The following is a 27,953-nucleotide window of genomic DNA, read 5'->3' on the forward strand; positions in this document are numbered from 1 at the left end:
TCCTTTATTTTCTCGGAGCCTACAATGGAAAGGAAATCATCAATAATATTTGTTTATTACCCATTTTGCCTGTTGCTTTTTATATAACATCTTATAACAACACAATGATTATGGTATTTTTCTCCTATATTTATAGGTCTGAAAACAGCAGAAAATGGTTATTAACTTACCACAGTGTACATAGCAAGTAATAGAGTTAGGAGTAGAATCTAAGTCTGGCTCCAAAAACCGTGTTTTTCTTCTCATTATACAATGCTGCATCACATCTGTCCTTATAAACATAAAAATGCATTAAATTTAACTGGTGGATGTTATCTGAATTGTAAACTCTATTGTAGGAGAAAATAGGTAGTCACTTTAAGGTCGGCCTCATAGACATAAAACTTGAAAGAAGTGCAAATAGATACTCATGAAATAATATGGACTACAGTACTAAATTTAAGCCTAGAATGTTATGTAAGCAGAACTAGTGAATGGATTGGTCTGCTAATGAACTAGGGAGGGGCGGTGATGAAATATCAGGCTGGCTGGCTTCCTGGAGGAGGTGGTATTTTAGGTAAGTTTTTAAAGGGTAAATACAACAAACAGATGAAGAGGAGGAGGTGTTCCAATTAGAGGAAACCACAGAAGAAAAGGCATGGAGGGAAAAAATAGAATGATACGGGCAAGATATTACACACAATCTGGTGTTTCGTAGACATATGGAGCAAGGAAGAAGTTTGCTAGAGAATCAGGTTAGTGTAGGAGGCAACACTAACTAGATTATGGAGTGAGGGACTTGCTTATGTGACCTACAAAGGCATTTAAACATTATTCTGTAGTGTAAATAGTGCAGATGATAGGGAATACTTTAGCAGGAGGGGTCATAGTCAGAACCAAAAGAATGAGTTTCTTATAAAAAACTTACTTTGACCAACTATTCTAGTTTTCTTAAATATCAGAACTTAAAGTATATGAAGAACAGAGGTTAAAAGGTTTATCACCTCCAAAGCCTTCTTTTTATAATATAAAGGAAAGCAGGATACTAGTTATGACAGCTCTTAACTTAAAAATTGCTACATATGCCACCATATAATTTTACTACCAAGTTCATGTCCCAGCTAAGAACATTACTTTCGATCTGAAATCCTCAAAGTTGAAAGCAGGTGAAGTTATGAGAAATGCTTATGTCTCAGGGAGTCTCAGGGAGCTGAATAATTTCTAGCACACTGCTGTGTTTAGTATTCTCTTTATATTCTCCAGGCCAAACTGGTTTAGTAATTGTAGATGGGGCGAATGAGGATAAAGACCACCAAGGGTGGATACCATGCAAGTCATTTTTCTGTCCTTTGCTCAGTTTCCGTGGATCTCCTTATTGTTAACACTTCATGTTACCCTGAGATCATACGATTTGCTTCACAAGCAGCCTCTGGTTTTTACAGGGACCTGGGGTCTTCAGCCTTTACTCTAGTGCTTGAACCTGTAATCTCTGGTTTACCTGACCTCCAGCCCACTCTTGCCTTTGGTGTGTTCTGCCTAAATCCATTCTTTGCCTTCTGTCATTAATAATGAAGCACTCAGATTATCTATTTTAAGTCTTAATATGTTAAAAGTCTCTTTTGTTTGAGAAAGGTTTGGCCATTCCAGTTACGTTTGTGACATTGCTACTTTAAGGTACAGGTTTGTCATTGGCGTCTGATTGCATCATCCTTAACTTTTGTTCTTCCCTGAGCTGAATAAAGATAGAACTCACTTGTATATTTTCTTCTTTTGTCAGAAAAAGCAAAAAATATGCTGTAAAACTTGGTGTTTAAAACTTGAAAAGAATATGAAGAAACTGAGGCCCAGAGAGAAGAAATGTAGCCTCTGAGAGGTTTACACAAGACCACATAGCTACTTAGTAGCTATTTCTTTTCATCATTCTTTTTTTTTCTCTTGAGAGAGTATTATTGCATTTATCCTGGAGATAGACTCACCTATCAATGTAAGCTGGCTGAGTCTTTTAATTATTTTAATATATTTTCTTATCATATTTGGTGGATGGCAGCTATGGCTCCTTGGAGATGATGTGACTTTCTAAATTTTCTTTTATTTGTAGAATGATATTATATTTATTTCTTTGAAAATGTGATTTATAACTGATATAAAATTTGAATTTCTAAATGAATTGATTTACTTGGTTTTCAGGGTCTTAATGGTTGCTTTTTCTGAGTTTGTTTGTTTGTTTTTCCCACAGCCTGTTTATACTGCCACCAGTGTTTACTAAAAACTGACTTTAGAGATTACATGCACTAATTTATTAATTTCTGGTCTCTTCTTTATATACAATGATTGGAAGATTTTAATGGTACATCCTCTCCCTACGTTATAATTATTTGTCTTGGAACATGTATTGAGTTGCCTATTCATTGATCAAGATTCTCAATAGAGAATCATTTCTAGGCCCTGACATATCTGGGAACTTTCTGGAACATACCAAAGGAGCATTATTTATTTTCCTTTTCAAACCACTGTATTTAAATGTAAATTTATAAGTGTTAAAGCAATGGACCTAGTATTAAAGTATGTTAGGAGCAGGGACTTTGGGGTTAGAGAGCCATGGGATCAAGTCCTACCTCTGGAGCTTGGGTCAGATATAATTTTAAGACTGTTTTTGTATCTAAATAATATTAACATCTATCTAAGGGGCTGATATGAGTAAATTAGGATATGTATGAAAATACTTTGTCTAGAACCCGGCATTTAGTATGTGCTCAATAAATGCTAGCTTTTATCATTAACTTTATGCATATTTTTATTTCTACAAGTATAAACTTCCTATAATTATGTTTTTTATTTATTTACTACATTTTGCCATAATAGGAATATTAAAAAGAATTTATGTTCGTTTTCTAGATTCATCGGATAGTAGTCTTTTGGTATCACCAATTTAGAACTTCAAATAAGCGAGTGCTTACATCACAAAGTATTCCTTTCTATATAAGTGTTGGCCATGATTTAAAAAGAAAACAAAACTGGAGATTGGGAGTCTGTGGTGGTAATGGACCTAAGGGAGGTTTTACCTGTGGATTAGGTGGAATCGTAGGAGATGGTAACAGAAAACGAGAGGACAATAAGAGGAACAATTACACTATCTTGTTCATAATTTCCTTTGGTCATCTCTTGATTTCAAATCTTCTCCTCTAAGGTGTTACCTTTTTTTATTTTATTTTCTTTATTCTGTGAGACTTAGAAACATTGTTGTTGTTTTTCTATAAGAAATATGAATGACTAAATAGCAAGTTATTTCGGTTATCTGATAAGTATGCTTTTAAGTAGAAAAAAGTGTGAGTTCATTTTTAGATCAGAGAAATCTGGACTTAGTATCTACTATATCTTTTTTCTTTAAATTTTTCTTCAGAAAATAGATGAAAGATGAGAAAACTTGAGCAGTAAAATTCTTGATATTTTACATTTTTCATCTAACAGGCAGGTAACAATAGCTGCACATTCTCTCTTATTTCTTCCTTCAGTTGTATTGAGAATGATCTATGTAATAAAAGAATGTGAACCTTGGTGTTTTGATTCCATAGCATAAGGAGATTACAAAGAGAAGGAGAAACAGAGAGAGAGAGTTCCTGCTGACAAATTAAAGGAGAATGGGATGTGTATTCACTCTTAAAATCAGCCATTCCACTGGCAGGAGAGAAAGATTCAGGATTCCCTTTCAAAGGTGGACGTTTACTAAGGTGAATATCTTTAAGTGTATATGTATATGAGTGAGGTCTAGTGACTGCATTGATTCCAAGTTGTGGTAAAAACAGTGTGGTTATTTTTTTCCATACTCTCTCCACCCATACCCCTAAGGCTCATAAGAGTCTGTGTCAGAAAAACTTTGTCATCTCTTATTAGCCCTATATAGATGTTCTAAATATAGAATGTTTCAATTATATAATATAAGGAAAAATATGAATTCTAGCACTTTTTCTTAATCTCCGATGTTCTAAAGTATGAAAAAAAACTTGTCATTCCCATAAGCATCATCTAGGTACTTCAGGGACAGACGTTGTCATGTGACCGTAACACTGTCTTTCTAGCACTTCTTAAATTCAAAGACTTGCCGGCCATGTGAAATCATATTTCTATTCATGCAGTCATGAGATTTCGGAATTCATTATAACAACTATGATTTACCTGTCAGTGATCCTTGGGACTCCAGAGGGCACGATTCAGATTATAAGACTGTGAATACACACCATGAAATTCCTTTGTGGATTGGTTTTTCTCTTGCTGACTACTAAGGAGTAAAATGATTTTAACAAGCCTTTTTAAAGCATGAACAGGAACTGGAACATAAAGCTACATAATTGAGTCACCTTGCTTAATTTCACTTTGTGAATTATTGGTTTCCTGAGAGGTAGTTTAACAGCTGAAGGGAGAAAAAATAATTTTTAAATTTCAAGTATCTCCTTACACACACAATACAATATATATATGCCTTGCTGTTGAATTGTACACCTAAAACTTACTGGATTTCATTAACCAATATCACCATAATAAAAAAAAAGATTAAAAAAATAAAGTATCTCTTTGGGCATTTCTCTTTCAAGTAATGACTCTGCAAGAGTGCATGACAATATCATCAGTAAACTCAGGCTTTGAATTTAGAATGCACACTGCCATCACATAGAATTAATTCATCACTCCAGAGTATGGAGATTTCAATGTGTTTGATTTGTTATCCTGAGTAGTTTTGGATTCCTCTTGACTTACTATGGAATCAAAAAAAAATAAATTATAGTTTCTAACATTTTAAGATATATATGTGTTCTTCACTTCTGACGAATTATATATAGATCAAAATTTTTCCAAGAAAGGACTTCTGTCAAGGACCCATTTTTTTCTTAGATCAATTCTTCTTGTTGAGGACCTGGTTTATGAAATAAAGTGTGAGACTTGTGTTAAGAGGAGATACAATTTGTAACATTTTGTCAGTTTTTAAATATGAAGATGTTTCTATCTATAAAATGCAAGTGGTTGAAGGTTAGCCTTTTCAGAAATCATATATAATTTTGAGCAGAAGTGAGAATTGTTAAATTTACCCCAGTAGTTTCTCAAATTTATATATATACATATACACACACACACAGACACACACACATATGTGTATATATATAATATATAGAGATTTTTTTTAGGCGAGGCAACCCTTGGTTGACCTCACAGATTGCAAGGACCTTGTCACCTTATAATCCCTTATTATTTTTTAATTTTTTATGCCTACAGCCCCTCATCTTCCTAGGTGGTCTCCCATCCAAGTACTAACCAGGCCCCACCCTGCTTAGCTTCCGAGATCAGGCGGGATTGGGTTTATTCAGGGTGGTATGGCCGTAGACTATATCGAGATATTAAGAAAAAATGTTCTACACATAATAAAATATATACTTTATATAGCTTCTACATGAATCGTCACACTGATAATGGATGCAAACTGGAGCTTGAATAACCATATACATTTTGAAACTTTGGTTAATGGAATTTTTGAAAATAGTTTAGAAAATATCAGTTAATCTATAAAGGCTACTCTATCTACAAGTGAAATAAGTTAGCTAAATGTAGTATAAAGTTTCTAAAATATTATACCTTAAGAATACACAATATGTAACTTTGTATTACAGTACTGATGTCTGATAATTTTTCTATCACATAATCAAGACTGTATAACATAAGTGGAAAATGCTGTATTATTAGACTTAGAGATGATTCCAGTGTGTAGCTGCCCTCCTCACTGCCCATCTGAATAACTCAGGAAAGAGATGAGGCAAGCTAATTATATGAATGATTTTTCATTGAAGAGGCTAACTAAAAGTAGGTCTCTCAGAGGTCATTCTTTAACAAAACTGTTACCCTCTACAACTTCGATGGGTCATTAGTGATGTAAAATATATTTCTTGGAAATAGAGCTCAGTAATTTGCAATGATGATTTAAAAATCTAATTGGATTCTTATCAACTAATTCTCAGTAAGCTGATGTAACTGCTAATTACTGTTGTTGGTGACATTTAGACATACTGAAGTCTAATTTTGCCTTTAAATTAGAAAATTCAAGGCTATATTTACAGAATCTGAGTTATTTAACACTTAGCAGGGTGCGTCTCCAATAGCATTATATATAGAGAGAGCACCCATTAAATTATTAAAGATAGTCTATGATTCACAGTTGGATGCAATAGTTGTGCAGCAGCACAATCCTGGTTACTTACGGTTTAATCATATTAAAAGTAACTAAAAAGCAAATCGCAACCACTAGTACATTGTACAGAAACAAAATCATGGTTTGTTTTCTATTGTTGTTTTTGTTGTTTAAGATTACACATTGGGATAAAAAAGCATTTAAAATTATAGCCTAAAACAGCTTTGTTAATTATAAAATTCTATTATCTTTGTCCATAAGCATGAAAATTAGTATTTCATTATGACTATTGAGTCATTGATCTCATCTCCTTTCAGGGAAAGTCATCCCTCAGGATGATATTAACAGAGAGAGAATGATCTAAACAACAAACTACCTGGATTACGACAAGATAGTGAGGTCCTGTCTTTCCCCAACTTTTTATTCCATTCAACAAATGTTTTAATCTTTGGAAAACAGTCATGGACAAAATAGTTAAAAATCCTTGTCAAAATATTTGACCTGGTACATTTTATATGATTTTAGAAGGAGGCACAATAAATAAATAAAACATATGGAACACTAGATAAGTGTTACAGAGAATATACCAAGAAAGAGGACAATGAATGTTGGGATCTTGAATTCGTAATTTTACATAGAGTGGTCAGAGAAAGACCTATTGAAAAAGTGGTGTTTGAGTAAAGATCAGAAGGAAGTAAAGAAACCAGTAGGAAAGTGGTACAGGCTGATAGAACAGAAAGTGCAAAGGCGCTATGATGGCTCTGTTCAAGGAGATAGTAAGAACTACTATGTATGAGGGGCTAAGAAAATGCAACAGTCATTAGAGATGCGGCTGTAGAAATAATGGGACAGAAGGTGTGTAATGCCTTCAGATTTGATTTTCAGACGTATGAAAAGCCATGGGGGGTTCCGGGCAGTGGAGTGACTTGATTCGACATTCATTCTATAAGGATTATCTTGGTTCTTCAGTTGAGAATATACTGATGGGGGACGAGGGTGGTAATCCAGGTGAAAGAGTGCGTTGACTTTGTTCAGCATAGTAGCAGTGGATAGAGGTGTTGAGAAAGTGGGATTCTGGATACATTTTAAAGGTAAAAAGAGACTGCAGGAATTACTGAGAAACGAGATGTGAAGTTTCAAACACAAAGAAGAATAAAAATAATTATCTTGCTAAAGAACATGGTGAAATTATAGCAATTAGAGCCTGTTCACTGAACAACCACATACAGGCATACAGCATTGTATTGTGCTTTGCTTTATTGTACTTCACAGATGTTGCATCTTTTACAAATGGAAGGCAAGACCATCCACTAGCAAAAAGATTACAACTCACTTTATTGCGACACTCATTTTATTGTGGTATTTTAGAACTGAAACCGCAGTATCTCCAAAGTATGCCTGTATGCTTTCTAATATTTGACTTAAATATGCTGATAAATTCCCAACTGGAGAAAGTAATTAAAACAAAATACAGACATATTTAAATCTATTGAATATAATTATCTCTCAGTTTCCTAGTCTATAAAATGAGATGAATAATATGATATGACTACTTCAAAATACTATAAATGGGAAGAAAGATGAGTTATGTATAGCACTCAGCACAATCCATATAACATATTAAGAGCTTTAAAAATGTTGTCATATGCCCTATAAAATTTTGAGGGAGGACTATTAGTTTTTTGGTGTATGACAGTCACCTCTGGTATGCTCACCTATCTAAAGTATATGATACCTTGAAGACAGTGCTCTTCTACTTCCTTGGGAATCCTTGCTTTGCTGTTGGCTTGGAAGGCTGGCATGTGGGTAATTATTGGTGGACTCTTCTGCTTTTTGGATCCTGTTTAGGTTCATCTAATTATCAATTTGGGAAACCACAGTAGGAAATTAGAGTGAGAAAGGATATTGAGACTGAGTATTTGTTCTCCTGATTCCCTCTCTGTGATACCTTGATTTGTGTCCTTCGATGGAAGGTTATTGCTGCTCTAAAGGAAACTGACTTTAAAAGGTTCTCCTTGTTGTGTAACTTCTCTATTCCCTGCTTAGGTCCTGTTGGGCCAGTGGCTGATGCCAGCCCTGATGCTCTGGTCTCATTCCTGCACTATCTTTTGTTATTCTCCCACACTGCCCACAACTTTAAAATTAATAATGTCTATATTAACTTTCCTTGAATTTTACTAATTTGATTGTGTGACTTATTGGTTGCTAGGACTCTGATAAACTGGGGAATAAACAACTCACATCTTAATGTCAGGCCATTTTATAAAAGTGATGCCAGGGAATGAGACTTGGGCTACTTTATCTATAATGCCTGAGACTTTTCTTCTCTTTCCAAGTTTAGTCGGGTATGTATCTGTTTCTTCTCTTCTTGATACTAATACATAGGCTCACACCCAAACTGTTCACCCTCCCTCTAGTAATTTTCTCAATGGGTTTAAGGTTTTAAAAACAAAAGCCAGAAAAGATTATCTTTGGAAATCTAGTGAGGTGAAGGAAACCAATGGTCCTGTTATCAACTTGGAATTAAAGGAGGAAAAATATAATATTTACAAAAGATAAATCAGTACCTCAAATGATGAACCAAGAACAGATCTAGCCACTATGTATATGTAATTTTTTAAAAATAGGAAAATGTGTTTTCCATCATCTTATATTTAAATATATTATTATTTTGTTCATATAAAATTTTTGCCCAGCTTATGTCATTCTTGAACCTATAGCTTAATAAAAATTAGCAATAAAGAAAAATAAGATTCTGTAAGGAATTTGCCAGTTATATAGAGTCGAAAGATAGAACTAATTTATTTAAGTGAGATTAAAATTCTATCTACTATGTGCGTTTTCAACATAAAGGTATTATTATTCTAAGTTCTATATTTATGTAAGTCTTCTAAATAGTTTAAAAAATTATCAGATCTATACATGTGAAGCTTACAGAAATTGTAGTTTCCCTTAATCCTTCTTCCTACCCTAGCTTTTTACGCATCCTATTTTTGTTCCCATTTTACATTTTACTAGGAAATCATTGGCCCGCAGCTAATGCACTCAGTTCCCATAAACTGACATACCCTAGAAAATTAAACAAAAGGGACCAAGCAAGAAAGGCAGAACAATTTATTTTAGGTATACTGAATAATTTCTAATAAGGCCCACTAATATTTCTTTTAGTCTTTGAGTACTCAAATCATTGCTACTTTACTTTCTTATAAGAAAATGAAATATATTTACAGGAAAATGAAGTTAATTTTGTGACCAATGATGCTATTTTATTTCATAATAGGACATTTTATGGTGTTTTTCCAAGATGACATAAAAAGTATTTCATACACTGCAAAACACTTAGAAGCATTCTCCCAATTATTCCCAATCCTTAAATTCGAAAGTGCCCTTAGAACAGGCTCAAGGCAGAATACGCAATAGAGAAAGATGGGTAACTTTTAAAACTAGTGCAAGTACTAAGACTGACAATATGATAAACTACCATCTCTACCTTAAACCCTCACCCTTGCCTTTCATTTGCAAATAAGCAAGCAAGTGGCCTGTTTTTAACACATGGACCATTAACTGGCTTCTTCTATTTGCATAGTAATGATAGTGAACCAATGGTGATTTACTGCTCTGACTTGTATCATAAATAACAGATCATTTACACTGCTAATTACACTCATTTCCATATCAATAATGCATTCTGGATTGGGTTGGACTACTGCATTTGAAATGGAATGGAATGATAAATTGATTCTCTACTAAAATGGTATAAAACGGGTATCTCTTACAAGTAGATACTGTTAAGTAATGCAGATAAGTACACAAGACCTTTTTACACTTTATCCTGTAACTTAAAGCATCAGAAGTATAAATTTATGAGAAAAGTACTGTCCCATGTACAGCACAAGTGTTTAACATTTGTTTATATCTGTTGGTGTCTGTGAGCACTACTTGGCTGGAGTATGGTAGTTGTAAGGCCTATGTCTTATGTTCATTTTCTGGTAGGCCAGTTAGCTTTCAGCTCTATTCTGTGATCCTAGACTATACTCACAATCTACAATAATTATTTTTAAAATATAGACTTTACTTCAAAAGAGGTGATCATGAAGGGATGTGGATAGCTATACAAACTCATCATTACTGCTCGAGAATCATTACAGTTCAGTATATGCCTTATAGATAGATAAATGGTACAGACATGTATATTCATCATTAATATAAAAGTTTCTCCAAGTTTCTCTGTGTGTGTGTACATGCACATGTAGAGAAAGAAAGAGACAGATGAGATTTTTATGAAAGACTTTAGTCAAAATATCAGCTTCTGTGTTTCATCCACAGAAGGAAATGATTAAAACATAATGAAATATTTGTTTAGAGAAAATGCATGATGAAAAAGGCCTATTTGTACGTTATAACCACAGTCTTATAAAAAATTATTTTAATGTACATTTTTACATAAAATACATTTAATAATTAATAAAACAATCAGAAATTGTATTTTTCGGTATGATTTAAACCCTCTATGAAGAATGATATTATGTTCAAAGTTAAAATTAGAGAACAATGACCAATAATATACTTCCAAAGTTATTAGCATCTAAAATGCTTTGTAAAAAATTTTAGCTTTTGTATAAATGAAAAAGGAGATGAAAAGTCTGATTGTTATTTTTGATATCAGAAGACATTTCTAAAGATAAATGTTTCAAATGTGAATTGATTCAGAAGAAAACTTTGTTATTATAATTGAACCGTGAAGCTAATGATTCACATGATTAAGTGACTTATCTTGCATATCAACAATTTGATTATTAAAGCATTTAGTTGACAGGGACAAAGAAATGAAAAATACATAAACTTTCCTGTTACTCCAAATTATAGTTTAAAGTGATGTATACCAGCTAGCAAAAAAAAATAAATAAATAAAAAATGCTGAAGGAGAATAAAATGAAACACAGTCAGTGAGTATAGTGTATCTATGAATATCATTGTAGAGGTTGAGGCAGTGCCAGATGCAGAGTAAGTAGGTATTCAATAAATATTTACTTAATGAATAACCCATGTATAGGTTTGAAAGTAAAACAAAGACTGTTCTTTTGGTTCCAATAGCTAAGTAGGCATTTTGATGAAAGGATGATCTGATGTACAGAAAAGCTATAAAAATTTCAAGATGAGTTGTCAAAGGACATCTAATAAAGATGAGAACAAAATAGTCTTTATTAAACCATGATTAACAATAGTTGTGATTAAGAACTGTAGATTGTATTCCAGAAAGTGTTACTTTTAAAAACTTGATGTTACATGATTTAGCACAGAATTCTAAAATGTTATTTATATTTTAATAGTATATTTTTGGTGATTTAATAAATTTAATGATATATTTTGGTGAAAAAACTCATGGGCCAAATCAGGACTATAGGCAAATCTTCCTCTCACGTTGGCTCAATATTTTAAATCACATGGTCAAGTATGTGTCTGTCTCCACCTAGTGAAAGTGTACCTTAATTAAAAGTTTTCTTTGCATTGTGTTATCACCCTCCTTAAATTTGAACACACAAATACAAAGCTAACAAGAGACAGCATCAAACACACAGACTTTAATTAAAGAATGTTAAAAATAGTTGTGCATGCAGAATTGTAATTATTGTTAGTTCGCCTATGCTGTGTGGGTAGCAATTAATTAGCATTTAATCATTTTCATCTATGTATTTATTTGTACACTAACCCAGAAGATTCATAGAGCAGACATCCTACGTGTCAATAAGAATAGGGCACGCAATGTCACACGTTTGCTGCTCCTTATTGCAGTATGAACTGAAGTAATCGATATGTCATTTTCCCACTGTAGATGCATGTAATTTTACCAATGGTCATCAACTATTGACATTACTAGCTGTATCTCTACTTATGGTCTTCTCCCTTTATCTTAAAGATGACGCCTCTTCCTTCTGTGATTCAGATTCTCAGTGTCAACTTTGGGATTTTTCTGGTGGCAATTTTAGAAGATAGTAGCTAAGTTACAAAGCTTTACTTGGTATTGTGTGCAATGACTGTTATATGAATCACAAACATAAACTAATAGTTTCTCTAAGCATGTGCATCTCTCTGTTTGATTGTAGTTGTATTGTGTTTTTATTTGCCCCCCTCATATTCTTTTCCTTGGGAAGTTTAGCGTCATGAAAATTGTTTTGCCACTAGCTATACTCATAGTACTTATTTACTCAGATTATCTTAAAATTTTATAACTTTGATTTTATTACTGATCTTTAGTATTTACTTTGTTATCTTCTAAAAATATCTGCTATGATATTCTGAATATTTTAAGTTTCAAAAATTATTTAAAGCTATTACACTCTATGGTTTTTAAAGTAATATTTATTTTACCAACAATGATTGATAAATATTCTATCGAAATGATGTAACAGCTGAAGGGATTAATTTTGATAATTTTAAATTATATGCTTGCATTTGCATCAGTGAATTCTTTTTAATGTTTTAACTTGGGGCTACGCTAATATCTAACTTGGTAATTCCTCCCCTACCAAAATTAATAGAGAGCAAGGACCAGTGGTTTTCTGAATAGAGTCTACTAGTCTTTTATGTCATGTGATCGTAGACCACTGATGACATAGAACTCTGTGAGAACTTTCCTTTCATAGCAAAAGTTTTGGGTTGTGCATAGAACACACCTGGTGAAACTCGATGTCATCTAAATGTCTTAAAACAAATTGTTAATTTGTGTTGCTGTTTCTGCTGACTTTGCAGAGAGCTACTGATTTTTTTCCTCCATGTCTTAATGTACAAACGCTTTTGTGACAGTTCACCAGCAAATAGCAAATACTAAGCACAAATGATGTATTTATCTTGTTGAGCAATTAGAGATCTGATATTTAATCAAATATGAAGTTTCTAAATGTATGTTATATTTCGATGGTGCTGGGAACATCTTTAAAACTGCATATTTCCATTTATGCCATCATACCACCATGTTTGCCTTCTCTGAATTGGTCACTCCTTTCTACATGTTTATGTCTTATATGTCTTCTGAGTGTAGACTTCAAATCAAAGTTGTATGGATTATATACTTTTAATTTTAAATTCTTCAGACTTTTCCGAGAGTATTCTAAATAAACTTATTCACTTGACTGGTTCAGTTTTTTTTTAACTCTTATGATTACAGAGATGTCTCCAATTCATTATTTAAAAGAGAAGTTTTAAAGAATCTCAAAAGTAGTCAATATTCTGGATCCTACTATAGAATAGGACACTAATTAACTCAATTCTAGTTATGGATTGATTGCCAAATATATTTAGGTGTCTTAAGCATAAATTATGCAAAAATGAATAAGATGCATTTAACTTTAACATATAGTAAATTTTCAAAGTTAAATGAATAATTGGAAATGAATAAGTGAATCAAATTACAAAATTAATGAATTTGAACTCTTGAAATCAGGATATGTAATAATATTATGAATTAAAAACATGTATATACATTTATATGTATACATATATATGTACACACACATACACATATACACATGGTATGTTAAAATCACAAGTAATTTTTATCTAACATTTCTTTTAACTAGAAATACACATGATAAACCTTAAATTAACTTTTAAATTGGACTTATAGTAGAATTCAAAAAACAAGAAGATAAAACATATCTCCTGATCTTTCTATCTTGAACACTAATTTTTGAGAATTTTTTAAAACATATAATTCTATTTTCTTCTTTAGTTAGTATACTTTTTCTTAGAAGCATATTCCCTGTAGTAAGTCAGTTTATGATACTGTCTCATCAAAGGCCTAATCCATGATAGGGTGGATGAAAGGAAGTGGAAAACCTCCTCATTTACCAAATAAAGTTGGATCCAATGAAATTAAGGATTTACATATGCTGATATTATCTTGTGGATTAGTCAAGCTTCGAAATGCTGGAAAAAAAAAAACCTGCTGATAGATGAAAGATAAACGAATCCTTAGGCTGAGGTGTGCCTGTAGCCTGCATTAATGAAAGAATTTCCTTGCTCAATTTCTGTAGTGACTCCAGACTATACATATATATGTAGTATAGTAATATAATGCATCGCTAATAATGATGTAAGAGTTGAACTTGGGTTTTTCACAGAGTTCATATATATAGATTAGTTAATTTAATCTTGTCATGGTTTTAAAAGCTTTATTCATATTTTATATGAGTGTATTATGTGAGTTTGACTCAAGAACAAGGCAGTTTGAAGTTCAAAAGTTTTAATTCAGATATTATAGATATTATCTTTTTGAATGTAGGAAGAAAAGATCCTGAAAATGAGAAAGCATTTCTAAACTCCTTTCCTCAGGGTTTAATCTTTTCACAAGTGTCCAGTGGTGTGAGCCAGACCTTTCTAGCAAAGGAATGAAAGGATGTTGTAAATAGTACAGTATTGTGCATTTCTATCAAAGACAGGAAACTGGGGGGCTTGATGTGTATCTTAATTCCCCCGTTCTTATCCTTGATGCCATATTTTCAACAGCTTGTTCATTTTGAGGTGGCAGATAAATAGGTTATGGGTGGATCCAGTGGGAAGGTAACTGTCCATTGAGTTGACAAGGAATTGTGCTTTAGTAACTACCTCCCATGTCTTTTGCAATTTGTTGGCATGCAAATGCAGGTCACTGGAAAGTTTTGGTGATATAGCTATGTGTGGCTGGCTTCATGAGTCTGCAGTCTGTGTAGTCACACAGGACCATGTGCTTAGAAGGGATTCATGCTTTGTTGTCACCATCTTGAAATTCTTAATTTGAATAAAGGATCCAACATTTTTATTTTGCACTAGACTCCACAAAGTCCATAGCTTACTGTGGTCCCAAGGATGATATAATAAGTCAAATGGAAAACAGAAATTCTCCAATTCTTGCATGTTGCCAAGAGCCCTATCTGTATTTAACATCAATATAGAAAACTAACACATCAAAGAGGAAGATAAACTCCATTAGAAATGCTATTTAGAAAATATTGGTGTGGTGCTATTTAGATAGGCATTGTTATTTATATTTAGCTAGGTATTTTCTCTTTATTTTGTCCTAGAATATCAATGTTTATCAATGATATACACAGTATATCAGTGTCTTCTGGATAAACACATTTCATGGTGATTAGATGTGTGTATCCCTTTTGTCTTCAAGTAGTTTGGAAAGTCTCCTGTTTGTGTGTGTGTGTGTGTGTGTGTGTGTGTGTGTGTGCCAGCCAAATAACTCTCTGTTACATCTTTTATTTACTAATATTTTCCCCACTGTCTCTAGATGCCTTTCTCATCAGCTATATGGCAGGAAAAATCTGCAAATACAAGTATACAACATTCTATGTAAATTATTTTTACTTATGCTGCTTCATTTCATTAAATTTGCCTTGCTTTTAATGAAGCTTTAGGAAAGTGGGCTGGGGCTAATTTCAGACAGAGAAATACTGTACTGTTTATACCAAATCATAAAGTAGGTATTACAAAATAAAGTTAAGTGGTTAAACATGGGCTTTTTTTTTTTTTTTTTTTTTTCCTGAATCAACTTACACAGTCATAATATTTCCTCTCTCCATTCTTGGATCGTCCCTTCCACTTCTAGGATATCAAGGTAAGTAAGTGACGTTTGACAAGAAAATTAGGATCCAAACCTACTGCAGCGGGATAGTGTTCTCATCAGACATGTTCCTGAAATCATCATCAGATTCAGTTTAATAGATTCAAACACTCATTTGTTGTGAAACAAAAAAGCATGTTACTCCTAGTTGAATTAGCATTAGGTTGGCAGAGCTTAAGGGAACTTTTGGCCTAGTTGATGTTTGGATCCAGTTCTCTGAGTGTTTATTTCAAGCCAAATGTCTAACTAGACAGAAATCTGTGCATGTAGTCATTTACTGTGACAACAACTACATCATTAGATAAACCAGTCTGGTCACAGATTATGAGTTAGCCTCTATGTCTTTAGCCAGCTTCCTTCTGTGGGTTTCTATTTAAATCAATTCAATATGTTTTCTAGTTCAGATTCATATGAAACAGAATGAAAGCTAGGGGAAAAAAAAGTGTTGTACTCATTTCCGATGTCTGCAGGACTGGGAAGGAATCGTTAAACTTCATATTTTTATTAGGATCAGAAATTCCAAAGTACCCAACTTACCAATTTTGTTTAAAATACTAAGATTGTAGCCCTGAAATTTCTTCAAACTCATATTGGAAATCCCCGAGTTTTTGGAGTGAAGCAATTCAGTGCCACATAAAGTTTTTACAGCACTTCAGATTTCTAGGAGAAAGATCACCTTCCAAATTGTAGATGAACTTCTGGTATGCAAGACACCTCTACCTACTAAAGACATTCAGCCTGCTAAATTGCAAATATTAAATCATTTTGAATTTTTAAAGTTCTTAGTTAAAAGAACATAGAATGAAAATATAATTTTTATAGCCTTTCACTAATAGTACAATGAATCTGCCAAATGAGAAGTTTTACAAAACATTCTTCTTCGTAAAGTATTCTAAGTGGTGATATTTAGTGGTAAAACATGTTACTGTTGAAGTTTGAAGGATCTCAAATAGCAGTCAGGCAATTTCAGAGATGAAGTCCTATGAGATATTGCTAGGTTTTTTTTGAATTGTTGTGTTTGTGTGCATCTGTGTATGTTTAGGAGTATGATACAACCACTTTACTGTACTACTTCATGGAGCTGTTTCACATACATTTTCTCATCAGATACTAAGAACTCAGGCAAGTGGTTAATTTTATCTTTATTTTACAGATAAAAAAAAGAGAAACAAAACAACTAAGAATCTGAAAGATTAAATAAGCTTACAGGATTCTTATAGGTATGAATTGTGGTGGAGTATCTGTTGTTTTATTATTTTGAAGATTTTTTTTTCATGAACAGAAGCACTATAGATAATAGATTATCAGCAGAAGATAACTAAACTATTGTGTGGTTTTCTAAAAATGCACACATGTATATGTTCATGTGAAAATAAATGCTTATTAAATATAGGTAATACCTATAAAATATTCTAAAAGATGTGGGAATACAGACTTGATTTGGATTATGATTTCAAGCACAGGGCCCTTTCTGTTGCACCATGCTTTACCCATATTGTTTGTGTTACTGGCTTTTAAAATTAACCAGATGCTTTCCATTAGTGAGCATAAGACAAACAAGGTATACAAACTGCTGTATTGTTGTATTCCTTCCAACCACTATTAATTGTGATCATCATAATTAAATTAAACTTGGCAAAAATGGCTTATCCAGTTGAGTAAATGGGTTATAACAGTGAAGACTGTTTAATATTCTGAGATTTTAATGATATAGCCAGATGTGTATGTGGGTATTTAGCTTTCCCACTCATTTGAAATCATGAGTAAATGAGAGACTAGGTGTATGTGCAAGGACTTTTCCTCCTGTAACACACCATAAAAATACTATTTACTTCAATGTGTGTCCACATATCACAAAGCAGGGCAGAAGGAATTATCCTATTCATCAGACTGATGTAGATTACAAAACTTGACAATTAGGAGCTGAATATTTTATGATCTTTTTAAAAATACACTAACATGGTACAGAAATACATTTAAGCTGCTGCTTTGTAAAACAAAAGTTACCTTGTTTCAAATTATATATGTAATTGAATACATTTGGATGGAAGTTTCAGCTGAGACCTGAAGACAATAGGAACCACAAGACTATCATGATCAGTTTGAAAGAAGAAAGTGAGGAGAAAACTACTACTGGGATTTTTAAACACATTAGCCAGATTAAGGGGGACATTGAAGAAGATTCGCAAAGAATGATTCTGATGCTGTGATTTTGATTCCCACATCCTCCAGAGGGGGATAGTGGGCATAATTCTCTTCACGAGTATGCCTTTAAGAAAACCAAAGACAGTTTGAAGGATATGGTGGACTTGTCTGTGAGAGACTGACTAATGACCTTGACTTTGGAGTAACTAAGACATGGTTGTGCTACACTCCCAGAGTTGATCCAAGAAAAAAGAATAAGTCTTTCCAATGGACCAGATGAGGGATATCGGGAAAAGCTGGTGTGGCCTCATCTTAGTCCTGTTCAAGAAGCTGGTCTGGAGGATCAAAATCACCTTTTCATAGAGAGGCTGCAGGCACTACAAGATAATTAGGGACTAATTGTAGCATTCATCCTTGTTAGGGAAACTTTAGGTAAGAGAATTCCGACTTAAGAGGGAGGGGAGAGAAGGGAGCGTGGCTTCCTAGTAGAGCTCTAGAAATTGTTTAGGACTGAGGAATCACTTTAAACAACTGGCAAGTTCTAAGAGCTCCAAAACTAGCTCCTTTACCTATCAAGTAAGAACTTTTCTACTCCTCTATGATCCAAAGCTGGCAGATTTAGAAATTGGAATGAAAGAGGGTAGGAGTACAAGCCAGGGTAAGAGAGAAGCTGTCACATCTCCCTTTCTGACAGCAGTGCTTATTCATCAGAATAGGTATGACAGTAAACATTTATCTTTCCATTAATTAACTATTTTGATGTAATTTCCTTCTTGGTGTATGTCAATATGTCTTTCTAATTTTTGGTTTCACAAATATCCATTGCGTAAATTTCTAAAATTTGTAGGAGTTCCCTGGGTAGGAAAAAGTTTAAAAATGACTTAAATTTGGAAAGGAGCATCATTTAAAGACTGCTTTTTACTTCTGAGTGTATTGGTTATGACACTGAAAAATATAACTTTGAAACAAGTAGAATAGAAATAAATGTAAAAATTTATCTATATCTGATACCTTATTATTTAAAAAAAATAAATGATTTGTTTTTGGTCTAGGTTCTAGTTACTCATATAACACTTCATTACTTCATAATTAAAAAAATTTAATTGGGTTTATTTTGTTATGAAACCAAGGGTTTTTATAAAAATGTAGTTTAAAGAATTTTACTTAAATTGCTTTTTTAACTTGTAACTTTTAAGACAGGAATATTCTAATTTGTCTGAATACAAATATGATCAATAGAGTTGCCTAACTTAGTATTTAAAAAGTTAGTCATTATAGAGTATAGCTATACTTTATTATTTTGCAGCTAGAAATTACTCAACAAATTATCTTCGAGGAACTATATGACTATGTGTTTATAAGTATAGATGTGTATATTTGTGTAAATGTTAGAAACTTAAATGATGAATAGTCAATACAAGAACAGTTTAAGTGTCATATTCTTACATGAAATAACTATGAAGTGGGAGGTAATATAACTGCTAATAATATATATTCATATTTAATTTCACATTTTTAGCCAATACTATTTCAAAAGATATGAATCATTCGTGCCTTAAATAATTCTTAGTCTTAGGTGAAAAAAAATGAGAGGAGTATATTATTTAGTGAAACCACACATGCCTTCATGCTGTAGATAAGTCTTATTTAAAGCAAACTTAAATGACTTTCAGGATTTTCCAAACTAAGAAAACTTAAATAAGGAAATAAAACATAAAATTTTCTCAAAATAATTCCATATATATGTTTTATATATTTCCTTAGTTAAATTTACCTTCTCAATTATAATTTCTTTAAAAAATAAACAACCTCTTCCCCATTTGTAATATCACACACACTATGTAATTTTGCATATTTTAATTTGTGTTCTAGAATGTTTGCTCTTATTCCTGACTGCCTAACCCTAACAAATGCATCAATAAATATATTACACAATTTTCATCATTAATAACAGTGATTCTTACCATGTATTTCTTAGTAGAAAGTCATTATGATATGGTCTTTTTGTGATTATATTATTGTATAGCTGTGTAAAATGTCTTTCTTCTAGTTACAATTATTATACCTATAAAATAATTGAAATTCCTGAAAATTAAAAAGAAACAGTTATCTCTTTCAAATTTTATAACTAAGCAGTCCATGAAGTTTCTTCAATATATATCAGTTTAAGAGTTTATTATTTTAGATTCGTTGTTTTCTGCAAATTGAGCTTGGATTTTTTTCAGTGTGTATGTCTATGACTAGAATACATGAATTTAGACTTAAGAGTGCTGCAGTGTTTAGTCTGAAGAATCATTCCTCTCTGAAATTTGTGTTTGACGTGATGTCTTGTGAGAACAAAAACTTAGTCATACATTTGTTACTGAACCATAATGATCAACATTTTCATTGTATCATTCAGTGATTTATTATCATGTTGGAGACTGATGAATGTGACTCATGGTGTGAGCACACCGAACCCAACAACTCGTTTTACAAATTTGGTAGTGAAAATGCTTAACGAATTCTCAGCATGAGCATGTGATAAACAAAGCTCTTTGGTCGTCATGCTTTACAGGCTAGTCATCACTGTCTTTACCTTGGATATATTTTCACAAACACTGTACCTGCAGTTCTTACTCTTAACAAATTCATTTATACATGAGATATATATTTTCCTGAAATAGATACATATTTAAATACATAATTGTATGTAAATATAGAATTTAATTAAAAGATAGGCTAGATTTCACCACAGTAAAAAATAATCCGCAAATTTCAAGGATTTCTAAACATCAAGGATTTATTTCTCACTCACGTTAAAGGTCCAGGGAGGAATGGCTGGGTGCTCTTCTTCACCATTGTCATTGTCCTTACTTCTGGACCGAGGCTTATGGAGCAGTCACCATCTAGAACTTCGTCATTTGTTGTGCCAGAGGAAAAAGAGAAGATGTGGAAGTTCTACTGGCTCTTGGAGCTTCTGCTTAGGAGTGACACATGATACTTACTCTTATATTTCTTTGATCAAATAAAGTCAAATGGCCATGTCCGAGTTCACTGATGTGAGGAAATGCAGTTCTACTCTGGGTCCAAAAGAAGAGAGAATAAACATTAGTAAGTTTACTTATCATTTTTTTACAGAGACAACGCTTAAGATTATAAACAAGGATTATGATGAACAGATAGTTTAAGGAAGAGAGAGTGTGGTATAATACAATTAGTAACATTTGTGTTTCTATGCATTTTTACCCTTATTCCAACTTCTCTTCTTCTAAATAACCCATTGCATGTCCAAGCTACATGCTTTTCCATTTTAAACATATGGAAATTGATACTTTATGGAAATGAAGCATAATTAAGTTTTGTGATTAGGTAGTAAATTTAACTGTGTCCTTGAAAAGATGATGTAGTAAAGAAATTATTTCTATTATCTGTAAAGAGAATTAGCCAAAATGAAAGAAATTATCTTTGAAGAATGCAGTAGGCAGGTAATAAATTTGGTCCCAGAAACTACAAGTTGAGTTCTGGCATTACGGAGTTGATGATCATTTGGAATGACAGAATTACTTTTATGATATATGGAAAAAATTCCAGTAAAATTTTATAATAAATGCAGGTAAATTTCAGTAGAATTCTGGTTCCCAGAATTTGCTGCATATTGGAATCATCTGAGAACTTTTAAAATATCCTAATGCTTGGGTATCAGAACATCTTGTGGGGGACAAATGGAGAGTGGTCCAACCATCATTTTTTTCAAAGCTTCTTAGGCGATTCTGATGTGCAGCAAATGTTTGAGAACCACTGGTACAGAAAATATTGATTTTAAAAAAATCTTTGGAATATAAATATTACTGAATAAAAACCAGTTTAATATATTTATAAGCATTTATTTTTGTTCTTCTAAATAAAATTCAGGTAATTATCTTTACAAGAAAAAATATTTTATAGACTTAATCTTGTAGTGAAGACCTATGCATAAATTTTCAAAATTTTACTAAGTTACCTAGTAATGATGTGTATCATTATCAATAATGATAAATATATCTTCTCGATACACAACTCAGTTCATAAAAAACAACCCATGTACATCGATATTGTGTTTTGTAAATTATTAAATAGGTTACTATGATATATTTGTTGGAAAGAAGACAATTTTTAGGTTATCAAATGTTCTTTTATCAAAACTTCTAATTCGCTGAAGTAATTTAGCTTATACTACTGTGTAGAGTGCACCTTAAAAGTCATTTTTTCGTGTATATACACAAGTAAATATACATACATAAATATGAATAGTGCATATACATACATATGCCTATTTATTTATTTACTTACAAACAAATATGTACATATAATTAAGATGTATCTATACAGTAGTAGTGAAGAGCATGAACTTTAAAGTCAGAGTGCTTGGGTTCAAATCCTGTCTTTGTCTATTACTAGTTTTGTAATCTTAGACAAGTTAATTAAACTATGCTTCAGTTCCCTAACCTTGGAAGAGTTCCTGACGATTATTAGGCACTAAATAAATGTTGGTTTCTGTTATATTTGTTTTATAATTAGCTATTCAGCTCAATATCTTTGCTGCTTCAAACATGAATAAGACACTTTCCTTAGAAGTTTTAGTTCAGTGAAGGAGCGAAATATATAAACAATCTTTTCATATAGTGAGATAAGCTCAACAGTAATAGGATTTAGAAGGGGAAGAGGTGCTAACTCAGGGAGAATGAATAGTGGGGGTCAGGGGCAGTTTCCAGCTAAAGGTAAGTATTTTACAGGAATGTGCCCTGTTGGGAAGTGGGAGAGAGTATTTGTGCAGAGAAAAGAATACATGCAAAGAGACTGGAGTAGGTGTTGAAAGCATGGCATGTTTAGGAAACTACAGAGAGCTGAGAACGGATGGGTGTGGAATGTGTGGGGAGGGAGAGAAGAGCTGGACCACAAAGAACTTTCTATCTCATACTAAGGAGTTTAGACTTGGTAATGGAGAATTTGCTGAAGGACTTATAATGCAAGTATTGGTATTTTTAGAACCAATAATCAATCCATTCATAAAAACATTATCCCAAATGACAAACCAGAGTCAGTTCCCATTTTACAATGAGTCTCTGAAAGGTTTTTAACGGTGAGCAACAAAGGTAAATTTTTTGTTAATGTACCTGTCCTCTACACTTCCTTCAATCTGGCTTTTCTGTAATCTTCAATCATTTAGTCCTTATAATGAAAACTGGATAACTGTAATATGTGTAATCATCTTTTATCTGTTATCTTTGTAACAGCACATAAGTAGTAGTAATTTTGTCCCTAATATGGCTTTCAGCCATATATGCTGTTCCCATTTTGCATCAAGAAATTGGCCATTTCATCCTCCCAGACTGACTGGTCATGCTAGTTTCAGGTCTGCCGTCATATTTTCAGTCAAAAGTGAACCGACTTTTGTAGTTTCCTTTGACTCTCAGGGAGTTCTTCTTTGCGTAGTGACTTCCTAGAACATGAGATATTACTGCAGGTAGGTATCTGAATGTGAAAACATCTTGAACTTTGTAGCCACAGGTATAAATGTTACTATTTATAAAACTGCTCAGACTCCTATAAGTGACAATAGTGCTAAATATTAAATGAGACATATTGTAGGATACTTAAAATAAGCTTAAGGCCTAGAACAAAATCAGAATTAGGGTAGATAGAAACTGATAAAATGTATTTATTTAGAACTCTGTTATAATGTGAAAATGTAGATTTAGGTGGTCCATCAGTTCTCATTGCGAGTGGCCTTAGGCTTGTCTCTCAATATTTTTAGGATTCATTTTTTAATCTACATTCTAAATGTGTTGGACTATAACATGTGGGAAATCATATCCCTATTACATTCAATTGCAGCGAGAGTGTAGGAAGCTCTAAGTGTGCTGCTGATTTACATCAGTATCATATTCAAACTCAAGAAATTTTTGAAGTAGAAAGCTAAGTGTAGTTGAAAGACAACTGAACTTTACATTAAAAACCTCGAGATTTTTCATTCAACATGTACTTAGGAAGCTCCTTTTAAATAGTAGCTCCTGTTCTAGATGCTGGCATACAAAATGATTAAAGTGCAGTCCTTAACCTTGAAGATCTTGGCCTATAGAGGGAAATAGAATTGCACAATTAATTATGAGAATATATCCTCATCTCTTTGAGATCTTTAATCAAATGTTATTCTTCCTACTGTGGTTTTTACGGGCTGTCCCGTATAGAATTGCACACATCAGCTCTAAATGCACACTTTCTGTTTCCCTCCTCTGCTAATTTTCTTCTACTTTTCATCATCTAACATACTATAACTAACATATATTTTACTTTTTATTTTCATATTATCTGTTTTCCCTTTCACTGCTACCAGATCCATAGAAAAGTGATTTAAAAAAAATTTTTTTTATTGCACTATGTGTTGGGCATATAGTTTTTGCTCAAAAATATTTGTTGTCTGAAAGAGCAAATGGGTAGATAAGTGAACTATAAGGGATACTGTGGGAACAGAAGAAAACATGATTATTTCTGCTTGTGGTCCATGTGGGATTAATAGAATTTGACCTAAGTCTTAAAAACTAAATAGAACTTTACTGAGCATTGAAGGAAGAGGTGGAAGAAAAGAGTAATTCTATCCTGAGGAAGTAATTCTAGTCTTAACTTGGCCATTGACTTGCTGCATCACTTATCATCTCTGGGCTTCTGCTGGAACTGATGGTGTATTCTATTTTTGACCTCCACTTTAGGATTCTGCTTTCCTCTCCTCTCCCTTTACTTGTGTGAGTAATCATTGCATTTTAACTCTTTAGAGTCTAAAACCTATTATTAAAAGGGTTATCCAATGACGCCTCTTGTTCAGTAGTTTCAAGCAATCCAAAAATATCAGTCGATTATGGCTTAAACTGGATACTTAAACTCCATCAAAATGTCAGGAGCAGACTTGGCTAGCAGACCTGTTTAATGGAATCGAATAAGAAATAATTCAAATTCAGTTTTGCCTTTTTACATTTTATTTTATTGTCATAAGAATGCTTAACATGAGATCTGCCCTCAACAGATTTTTAAGTGTGTCATGCAGTATTGTTAATTATAGGCACAAAATTGTTCAGCAAATCTCTAGAACTTGTTCATCTTGTGTAATGAAAACTTTATAGCCATTGATTAGTAATTTTTGTTTCTCCTTGCCTCTAGCCTCAGGCAACCACCATTCTACTCTCTATTTCTATTAGTTTGAGTATTCTAGATACCTCATTTAAATGGAATCATGCAGTATTTTTCTTTCTGTGACTGGCTTATTTCACTTAGCATAATGTCCTCCAGGTTCATCCATATTGTTGCATATGGTAGAATTTTCTCCTTTTTTGAGTAAATCATTTTCCATTGTATGTATCTTTTCATCAATTGATGAATTTTGGTTGTTTCTACTTTTTAGCTATTATAAGTAGTGCTGCAATGAACATGGAGGTGCAAATATCACATCGAGATTTTGATTTCAGGAGAATGACATCAGAAACATGGTGGAGTGAGGGATCTCCCTGGATCTCTCCCCTTGAAATAACAACAAGCTGAACATCTAAAACTCAACAAATAACACTCAACCTACACATAAGCATATCAGTGTGAGGAATCTGCACATAATAACTTCCAGAGGTCAGAACTGCGGCAGTCTAGGAGAGAGATTGGAAGGAACTGCTGCACGTAGCCGGATCTCCCTGCAGGAGGAAGGAGAGAGGAAAATTTGCAGCTGATTCTGGAAAAGCCCTGACTGAGGGACCAGCGAGTACCACACAGTGGAGCCCAGGGATCAGGCAGAAAGTGGAGTGGGAACTAAGTGTGGTGGGGCAACAACTGTATCTTAGCAGCTGCTGTTGAGAAATGTGAGGCTGAGATCCAGAGCCTAGCAACAACTCCCACCCACCAACCCAGAGCATGCCCTCCCTCCACCCCATATCCTCCAAGACCTAGCACCGTGGAGCCCCGGGGGAATTTGTACAGCTAGTACAGAAACAAAAACCACTGTTGGGGCACCACACACAAGGACTGGAATGGGGAGTAGCCAATCACGATTTGAACATTCAGTATATCAGAGAGAAAAAAAAGACATTGTTAGCCTCGAAGCAGAGATTCAAGAGGCTTGGATGCTTCCTACTTCAAATCAAAAGAAAAACTCCTTCTTACCAACAGGCTAAACAGATACCTCTATACAATAAATCTTCTTTCTGAAAAAAAGCAGAGTATACTCCCATTAATGTCTAAGTGGAGAAATAGTCCACCAAACACTGAACAACCAGGATGACAAGGCAGCTCAGAAAGAAAGATAAAAATCTTCAGAAAATAAGGTTAAAAACATAGAAATATGCAATTTAAATGACAGAGAATTCATGATTATACTTCTGAAAAAAACTCAGTGAGATGCATAATAAATTGGATCAACAATTCTAAGAACTTAGAAGCAAAATAGAACAGCACAATGAGTTTTTTTAGCAAAGAGATTGAAACCATGCAAAAGAACCAAATAGAACTTGTGGAGATAAACACTCTAAAAGAGATGAAGAGTGAAATAGGAAGCTTAGGAAATAGAGCTGACCAGTTGGAGGAAAGTATCAGTGACATTGAAGGCAGAAATTGAGAATGATTCAGAAGGAAGAAGAGATACCAGAAAATGTAGGAAAAAAAATGAAAGAGATATACAAGAACTAGCTGACACCATCAGGAAAAGCAACACAAGAATAACAGGTATACCGGAAGGAGAAGAAAAGAAGGGAACAGATTGCTTATTCAGACAAATAGATGATGAGAATGTTAGAAATCTAAGGAATAACCTGGAGCTTCGAATCCAAGAAGCGAACAGAACACCCAATATCTCAACCTAAAAAAGCCTTCTTCAAGACACATTATATTAAAATTGTCAAAAATTAATGACAAAGAAAGAAAATCTCAAGGCAGCCAGGGAAAAGAAGACAGTAACCTATAAAGGAAAACCCATTAGACTGTCTTTGGACTTCTCAGCACAACCCTTACAAGCAAGAAAGAAGTGGAACCAAATACACTATTAAGTGAAAGGAATTACCAGCCAAGAATAATATATCCAGCAAAGCTTTCCTTTAGATATGAAGAAGAAATCAAAACCTTGATAGACGTACAAAAGTTGAGGGAATTCTCTACTACAGGGCCTACATTATAGGAAATACTGAAACAGGCCAGCCCACCTGAAACAAACTGACAAAAAAAAAAAAAACATAACTATGAGTAAGATGACTAGCAGGGAGACAGAAAAAGGATAGTGCAAACCTTATTAAGAACGGGTATTATAAGCTTAAACATTAAGAAGATAATTGCTACTGCAAGATAGAAATGAATATTCAGCATTCATAGGGACAATTCAAGACAATAATAACAAAAAAGGGAGAGAACAAAGATCCAATTTGGCAAAGGGGAATGGAGAGAAGGCACACGCAGAAGAAAATGGACTACTCTATATATACAGCTATCCTTTACTTAATCTTAATAGTAACCACAAACCAAAGATCTAGAACTGAGATACATAACATAAAACAAGAAGGACCAGAGAAAAAAATACACAAATGTCCACCAAATTAAAATAACAGATAGAAATGCAAGGACAAGGAAACAATGGAGACACTGAGCTACCTGAAAACAAAAGATAAAATGGCTTTAGGAAAACCTCATATTTTAATAATCACCCTAAATATACATGGACTGAAATCATCAATAAAAAGGCACAGAGTTCCAGATTGCATCAAAAAGCAAAACCCAACCATATGCTGCCTTCAAGAGATACATCTTAGTTCCAGAGACAAATATAAACTCAAAGTGAAAGGGTGGAAAATGATAATCCAAGCAAATGGCATTCATAGAAAAGTGGGTATGGCTGTACTTATTTCAGACAAAATAGACTTCAAGATAAAAAAGGTAAAGAAAGATACTGAGGGGCATTTCATAATGATAATGGGAACCATATATCAGGAAGACATAACATTTATTAATATCTATGTCTCCAATCAGGGGGCTCTGAAATATATAAAGATATTACTAATATATATTACT

At 33.2% G+C, this 27,953-nt stretch overlaps 1 protein-coding gene and 1 pseudogene across 1 annotated transcript in view; one reads left to right on the top strand and one right to left on the bottom strand.

Annotated features, from left to right (window-relative positions):
- Positions 1-27,953, top strand: part of ERBB4 (erb-b2 receptor tyrosine kinase 4) — a 1,016,037-nt gene that overhangs the window by 90,191 nt on the left and 897,893 nt on the right. The gene's annotated exons all lie outside the window — the stretch shown is intronic.
- On the bottom strand, positions 5,236-5,354 carry LOC111738714 (annotated as a pseudogene).

This window comes from Pteropus vampyrus, unplaced genomic scaffold, assembly GCF_000151845.1.
Source record: "Pteropus vampyrus isolate Shadow unplaced genomic scaffold, Pvam_2.0 Scaffold42, whole genome shotgun sequence".
NCBI classification, from domain to species: Eukaryota; Metazoa; Chordata; class Mammalia; order Chiroptera; family Pteropodidae; genus Pteropus; species Pteropus vampyrus.